The sequence below is a fragment of the Capricornis sumatraensis genome, chromosome 18 (assembly GCF_032405125.1).
Source record: "Capricornis sumatraensis isolate serow.1 chromosome 18, serow.2, whole genome shotgun sequence".
NCBI classification, from domain to species: Eukaryota; Metazoa; Chordata; class Mammalia; order Artiodactyla; family Bovidae; genus Capricornis; species Capricornis sumatraensis.
In genome coordinates, this window is record NC_091086.1 from 9485319 (window position 1) to 9493689 (window position 8371).

Consider the following 8371-nt stretch of genomic DNA (forward strand, 5'->3'; position numbering starts at 1 on the left):
TCTCAGAGACAGGGTCCAGATCTCACAGGCTAAGCACTCAACCCAAAGACTGCCTGCCCTCCCCTGCCTTCAGGTGCCAATCTCAAGTCCAGGCTGTCACGTGTGCTTCTGACCAGCAGGTTTCAGTGGGTCCCCTCCTTGCGTTCAGTTAATTTGCTAGAATGGCTCACAAAACTCAGAGAAATGTTTTATTTAGCAGACTACTGGTTTACTCTAAGAGAATATAACTCAGTAACAGCCAGATGGATCAGATGTATACAGCAAGGTGTGAGGATAGGATGGGAAGCTTCCTGTCATCTCTGAGCAATTCACTCTCCTGATTCTTCACTTGTTCACCAGCCCACCTGTCCGAACACTATCCCTATGGGGTTTTATGGAGGCCCCATTACTTAAATATGACTGATTAAATCTTTAGCTACTGGTGACTGATTCAACTTCCAACTTCTTTAACCTCCTTGAGGTCCAGAAATTTCCAGACCTCTAATCACACAGTTGGCTCCTCTGGCAACCAGCCCTCATCCTTGAGTAACCTAGGGTCAGTCCAAAAGTCACAGAAGATGCCACTATAGCTTTCATTCCTACAGGAAGACATAGACAGAAAGAGGTATTTAAATAGATGAGCTAAAGATGAAATTACATTACCTTTTAAGCTCTTACTTTGTTAACCATACCAAAAAAAAAAAAACTTTTCACTGAAAGGAATCGTTCTGAACGCTAATATTTTCCGCACAAAGAGTCAGACATGACTCAGCAACGGGGCCTGCACATGACGCACGCACGGTGGGTGTGTTTCACTCTGCTTGTTTGCCCTCCATATTAACTTTCTGCCATTCAACATTTATGCCATCTGGTTTTAAGTTCAAATTATTTTGATACTTGGTTCTGATAGTTTTCAGAATTGAAAAAAAAAGATACTTCACTAAGGTTCAGAGATCCAAATGGAAATCTGATAATGTATCCCAGTAATGTAAAATAGTACTGTAACGGCTTTTGTTTAAATTCAGCTTGTGACTTTCTGTCTTCTCTGATGTCTATCAATTGTTCTTGCTAGCTATTTATTGCATTTTTTATATTTTGACCCAAAGCTTTGAAAAGCACTAGAACGCTTCATTTGGAAGACGTTTAGTTAAGGTAGGCATTAGGTAGGCAAAGTGTCAATACTAATACTACCATTTTCTTGCTGTTTGCTTCTCTTTGCATTATTAATGCTATCTTCTCCCGGTAGTTTCTCTTTGCAGGACTCATTTTTAAGTCAGGTTTCCACTGCTTTAGGGTTAATTTGGTGAAAACAAATCATAAATCCATTTAACCTGGCCAACATGCACTGCAGAAGGCCCAGTCACACTGACAGAAAAGGTGTGGAGGCTGCAAGCCCTCCACGTTTGAAGCCCCTGCTCCATCCTCAGGATTGTTCATGGTACGTGGCCTTGGCCAGTCTGACCAACAGAGGAATGGGAGGCCAGTGTCCACCTACACAGTAAATATTACTAGAGTATGATGTTTCTCCTATTGTCTGAAGCCATAGAAGTTCCACTGTTTTCTCCCTACACCTCAGAGACTCGTCTTTCATAGGACCTGGTGCATGCAAGCCTCTTTTTGGAGACCACAGACTCCAAGGCAAGACAATCCTGAGTAAGGCACTGGCAGATAAGACAAAATGGAAAGGTGTCTGGGGTTAGGGTCAGTTGGGTGTTGACAAGGGGGAGGAGAGACAGAAACTAAAGGGGTAACGATTGCCTAGAGCTTCCAGCTGGGGCTGCAGGTGGGTGGGGCATCAGTCTGACAAGCAGGTGTCGGTAGCTGCTCCCACCATGGCCTTCTAGGCCAGGAGAAGATGCAAGGGCTGTCTGCATCCCCTGCTTCACTTGGACCCTGTCCTTCTGCGCTCCCTGTCGTCCCTGAACAGAGGTGTGGGGCGAGCAGCCGACTCGAGTCCCAGGGCCTGGGCTCTCATCTGTGGTGGCCTGCTGCTTCGTAGTTGTGTGGCTCTTGGGCTTTCTCATCTGCAAATTGAAAATCAGGGAACAAATCCTGTTTGCTTCACAGAATTATAATGTGGCTCAGCTAAGCTAAGGCACAGGCATGTGAAAAGGCTCTGAAAACAGCAGAGCATTATATAAGTGCACAGCATTATTATGACTGATGAGTGTCCTATGTGCAGAGTGATCAAGGGCCCCAGCAAGGCACTCGCCCTGGCCTTTGTTTTTCTGGGACACATTCTAGGAGGGTGTGTGGCCAGGTGACTTAAGAGGTGAACACCATGATGAATAACCCATGGGCAGTGTGCCTGCATAGCTGAACATCCTGACATGCCACTGACCTCAGGCATCTGGAGACAAGAGGTCACTCTTGGAAATGAGGAGACCTGGATGGTGCAGGGATACTGGGTCTTCTGGATAAGAACATGCCTTTCCTGCAAACTCCCCACTCTGAGCATTTCTTCAGTTGATCTGAAAGAAATCAGAGAAGCTGGCACTAAACTGAAGCATCATTTGAAGTTGGGAGGTAAGAAGCCTCATCATGCCTACTTTATTAACTTGAGGGCTGGCTTGCCCTGATCCTGATGCCGTCAATTGTAGTAGTACAATCTGATTGGGAAGTCTAAACACTGGCTGGTTGGGTAGATGATTAGAGTGATAGATAGATAGACAGCTAAATAGATAAATAGAAAGCTAAATAGGTAGGTAGGTAGATAGATACTTGGATGGAGATTTAAATAGGTAAGTACAAACGAGCAGATACCAATGACATCAGATAAAAAGAACAATTTATCAAGTATCTGCAATGTGCCAGGCACAATACGCAAGCTAGTTTCAAACCTGTCATTGCTGAATTCTTGCAGCAACACCGTGAGAAACCATTATCCTCATTTGTCAGATAAAGAAACTGAGTACCTTGGCAAAGCCACCCAGCTAGCTGCCACCTGGTCTTCCATCTCACTGCTCCTGAGTCAGAGGATGCCCGCTCCTCCCATCCCCACCTCCCATCTCCGAGCTGTCTTTGTCACTTTTGAGCCTTCGTTTTATGTGAGAACGTCTGGCAATTCTGAGAAAACCCCCAAACTACTTTCCATTCATTGAGAACCTGAAACTGGATCCTCCTGCATTCGTTTCCTAGCCACCTTCAGGCTCCTCAGGTCAAAGTGAGTCCTCTCAAGAGAAATCAAAGAGCTTTCTTTGCAGGTGCCTGCTCCTTGCCAGCTAGCACAGAAATGCTTCTGATGCTGGCCAGGCTCTCGGGGCACATTAAGGAGACTTGTTTGAAGCCAAAGGTATCTATGGGTCATCGCCCATGGAGGCGCCCTCTATCCTTCCTGCCTCCTTTAGCTTCCTGAACTTTCATTTGCTCCCTCTTCAGCTGTCTCGCTCTCCCCCCACCGCCCCATCTCCCGGACAGGCAGGGACCTGGCAGGAGCCCTGCAGTGATGTCAGGAGGGTAGGAGGTGCTGAGGGGCATCTTGCCAGCTCGCCCCTGGGCCTCTCCATCCGACTCCCTCCCGGGCCGCCAGCTCTCAGGGTGTGAGGCCAGCCCTCCGGGGAATTCCTTGTGCCTTCCCACAGGAAGCCAAGATTGAGTTTCGAGGCCACTGGCTACAGTGACAAGGAGGGCACTTCAGTTTTCAGAGAGCGCTGTGAAGCACTTCTGTTAGGAGGTTCAACTGGCCAGGGAAGAAGGAGGCTCCTACAGTAGTGGACTCTGTGGGAAATGGAAAATTACCTGAGTCAGGGGTAGGGACAGGGAAGTTGGAGCAGTCTAGAAATCTCTCCAGATTTGTCCCAGAGTCCTTCCGATCTCTTCCTGGGTGGGTCTGCTCAGCCTCTATCCTCTATTCTCTTGACTTCTGTGTCTCTTTTTGAAACTTCACAGAGTGGAAAGCATGAGGTGCTGGGCTCTGCAAATCTTACGCACAGATAAGGTTCTCTGTTGATCCCAAAGAGACATTTAAAATACATAACCAGGAATCATAATTTTAGAGATGGTCGAGTTCTATTTTATGGATGGGAAGTTGAGGAGTAGAGGGGTGAAGCGGCTTGCCCAAGGTCATACACACTGCAAATTCTCATTTCATCCATCATACCAAGGTAGAGGGGAGTCCCCCAAATCCAGAACCAGAGACTCATCTTCCAGACATGATGGGTGGGTGACCCATTTTATTTTACTTTCGTGGGTCTTGCATCTTAAGAATCTTCTCTGGTCCAGGAGCATGGCTGAGACACAGCTCAGAATCAAGTCCCTGGCAGCCAGCAGCCCTAGCCAGAGCTGAGAATTCCCACAGACACCGGGAACTTCCTCAGAGCCCCACCCGGGGGAGGAGCTGTGAGAGGCTCCACCCAGCCGTCTGCCGGTCAGGTCCTGCAGCTTCTTCTTTCCCGCAGAGAGAGCCACTCCATCAGAGAGTGGTTGTGTGATCCCAGGGGTCAGGGCTGACGATGGGAAGAATCTCAGGGACCCGGAAGACTATGCCCTACTTGAAAGCCCAGCCTGAAGACCTGAAGGCCCTGTACTAACAGAGGAAGGAAACTGGTAAGGAAGCTGCTGGCCCCTCTCCGTGCTTGGAGCGAGAAAAGGGCAGGCGAGCCAAATCTAAGCCCAGCAGGGACCCGGGGAAGGGGGCTGGGTCTGGAATTTGTGGAGCACCTCCTTTGTACGAGGCCTCACCGTTGTCTTAAAACTTTTCCTTTTATTAATATAGTGGAGGGAACTAAACTTCAGGGAGAAGTTAAACAATCTCAGAGAAAGCACAGAATCAAGATTAGAGCACCTTTGGTCTGATCCTAGGGCCACAGGACTTCCTCTCTGTATTGCCGCCCAGGACACACACTGGACAAGTCCAGCTTCTGTGATTTCTCAAGGTGGGCCTGTGGTGATAATGTCTCTCCTCACCTCAGCCTAATTCAGGTGCCACACCTGCTTTCCAACAAATGGTTCTGTCTATGCAGAAGGGACCGATGACAGGGGCGCTGTGCCCATGGAGGAAGGAGGCTAACATGACAAATTTAAGTTCACAGTATTTGTGTGATGGCAATTCTGGGAATGGGAGTGGAAACCAGCACGTACTGGAATTACTTCTGCTTCATGGGGTCGCAAAGAGTCGGACATGGCTTAGCAACTAAACAACTGCTTCTCAGAGCCCACCTAGAAAAAGGTGGCATCAGTCACCTAGGTGACCCTGAAGTCCTGTGTCTGACACTGTCCTCCCTGAGGTGATGCCAACTTGAGTGCCCTCGGAGCGACACTCTGGTCAGCTCACACCCTGGGTGTACTAGAAAGAGCCTGAGCTTTGGAGTCCTGTAGTCACGTGGAGGCACCAAAGTCCCTGTGGAAGATGGAGAAGGTAGAGGAGGATGGAGGCAAGTGTTTGCTGAGTGCTTTCTACTCCCTTTTGTTAGATGAGAAAACCAGTGCTCTGAGAGGTTAAGCCACTCAGGGGTGCCTGAATCCAAAGTTCAGGCTCTACCAGTGGAAGCTGGGTCTTGGCAGAGGTCCCCTCAGAGGAGGGTGAGAGTGCATGGACTGCCCCTCCTCAGGAGCGGGTATGAGTGCCTGAGTGCCGTGCTCCCTACAGCTGCAGGAGGCTGGCGGTTCCAGCCAGAGTCTTCGAGTCTTGTGGCTGTAAGACAACCCTTTGGGCACCACCCCCTGGAGGTTCAGTGCACAGCTCTGCCAAACACCATTCCCAGAGTCTGTATCACAGCTGGTGGCCCAAACCTCCATTCAGGCAGGCGGGTACGTGAACCGTCACCTAAGGGTTGGTGCCTCTGCCACACGGGACAAGGGCACCAGCCGCACTTGCCACTTAGGCCGTGCTGTGGATGCGGTACTCTACCCCAGAGATGGGTTTGGTGGAACCCAGTTCAGCTCCAGGACCTGAGGCCCAGATATGGCACATAAAAGAGGGGCTTGGAAAACCTGGGTTCAAATCACAGGCACTTAATGGCCATGCGACCTCAGTCAAAACCTTTCACTGATCTGACAGTCAACTCTCGAAATTAACACCTACTGGGTCAGTTGGTGAGGATTAAATGAGATTAATTACCAAGAGTGGCACCTTGCAGGCATTTAGAGGGCTTTCTCCTTTTCTCCTTTCTTCCCTTATAAAATGACACATTTTCAGCACTGTAACCAGAGCAAGCAGAGTGAGATGGGATCACACATCCAAGTCTAGCCTGGGTAAAGCTTCTCAGAGCATGGAGTCTTTGGAGCAGATTCAAAGGCCCAGGGCCCAGACACTCTCTCTTCCTAACTTAGGGTTGACCACAGGAAGCACATGGTTCACCTGGAGTCCTGGAGCTGAAGACTGGGTGTTTCTAACTGACTTGACTGAGGGTGGTACCTTATGAGAGAAGAAAGAGTTGAGACGTATCCCAGATGAGAACGGAGCTAACTCAGGCCAGACTGGAAAGAAGTTGCCAGAGGCCATGGGCTGCAGGGAGAGACTAAGTGCAGTAAGTAGCAGGGTGTCCATGGACGAGCCTCCACATCTGTCTCCACCATCTGGAGGGCCCCGGCCTCCTTCATTCACCTGGCAAGTGCACACACATCCTTCAAGGGCCCATGACCCTCTCTGTGACTTCCATCCCAGCGCTGTGCACTGTCCCCCGTGGAGCTGGCCACGCACTGCCTTTGTGTTCCTTCCTTTGAATCCCTTTACCTTGGCCCCTGCCACAGGGCGGTCTCCGGGAACTCCGGTCTCTTTCACTGCTCACACTCCTCTCTCCCCAGCAGACCGGAGCTCTTGGGGGGCCTCACATGAGTCTGATTCAAAGGAGGATCCCGTTAAGCCTTTGGAAAGTTGAATGAAGGGATAGGAGGCATGGGAGTGCTCCCTGGACCTTCTTAAGCATGACGCTGGGATTAAGAGGAAGGACAAGGGTCGGGGAGACGCACTAAAGGGAGAAAGTGCGATTACGAACGTTGGTGGGTCGATAATGGTGATTTCGTGGCTGGTATTGTTGGCGCACGAGCAGGAAAAGACTGAGGCAGGGAAATATGAAGGAGTGCAGATTTATAGGAGTTTACACATGCGCAGAGATGTTCATTACTGGCTTTGTAACAGTAGAAGATTCAGGAATAGCTTAGTAACCATATAGGACATGTGTTATATAAATGTTAGTACACTAGTCTTATGAAATATCTTGTTGCCATCACAAAGAATGAGCAGATCTGTAGGAATGAGATGGAAAGTTCCCACTGACATTGGGAAAGAGTATGTGCCATGGTACAGTGATTAAAAGTACTTGTAGGTCAAATATACTTCAATGTTTTTAAGAAATATGAAAGTGAAAGAACCACACACACACACACAAAAACCCATAAAATGCTAAAAAACAGTGCTTGGCTCAGCTTGCCTAGATTCAGTTCTGTTCTTCACGTGCTATATAACCTTGGTATTTTCTTATCATCTCTAAGCCTCAGTTTCTTCATTTGTAAAATGACAATGGTTGTAACTACCTCAAAAAGTTGTTGTGAGGATTGAAGAGGTTCTTGGCATAGTACAAGCTTCAATATTTAATAAAGATTTGCTTTTATTATTTAGTGAAAATGTATGTAGCAAAAACTATATGCCATCATTCCAGTTTTGCTTTTAAATCTTTTCTTCATGTAAAGATGTATGTGTACATTAAAATATAGTGGATGTGTGGGTAAAGCAACCATTAACAATTGTTATCTTGGATGTATGAGACTAGAGAAGTGAGGAAAGGATTTACACTGTTTTTTTAAGAGCTAAGTTTTTCAGAACTTTCAAGTTCACAGCAAAACTGAGCTCCATACGCATACACAGCCTCTTCCACCATCAACATCTCCCACCCTAGTGATATGTGTGTCAAACTGATACACCTACTTCAACACATCACTGAGATTTTCACGTTTGACTGTATACATCTCTAGTTCATTTCCATTCCTAGAATAAACACGTGCTTGTTTTGTAAGTGATGTTAATTAATGGCTGATTTGCACCCTGAGCCCCAGCATGGCAAGACTCTAGAAAGTGACCTGTTCGCAGAACCTACCAAAGAGGTCAAATTTGGGACCTGAGCCCCGCCTCCGCCCTGAGGACCTCCACTGCTGTCCCCAGAGTGACAGTTCACAGGCTCGCCCGCCTGGGTGCCTGCTCCTCCCAGAGACATCTGACAGCAGTCCCCAAACCGAGGAGGCCAGCCCCTAGGCCGTGCCTCCCCTGACAGTCTGCACGCACACGATGCTCACTCGCACCGGTTAAGCAGCTTCAAAGCACCAGGGAGCAGGTCCAGGGGTGGAGAGAGCCTGTGACTGGGTCTTGAGGCTGCCAGCCCTATCTGTGAAGCCTCCTCTGACATTTACCAGCACAGAGACATTTCTGGGAGTGCTGTATTCTCATTGCAATACGGGG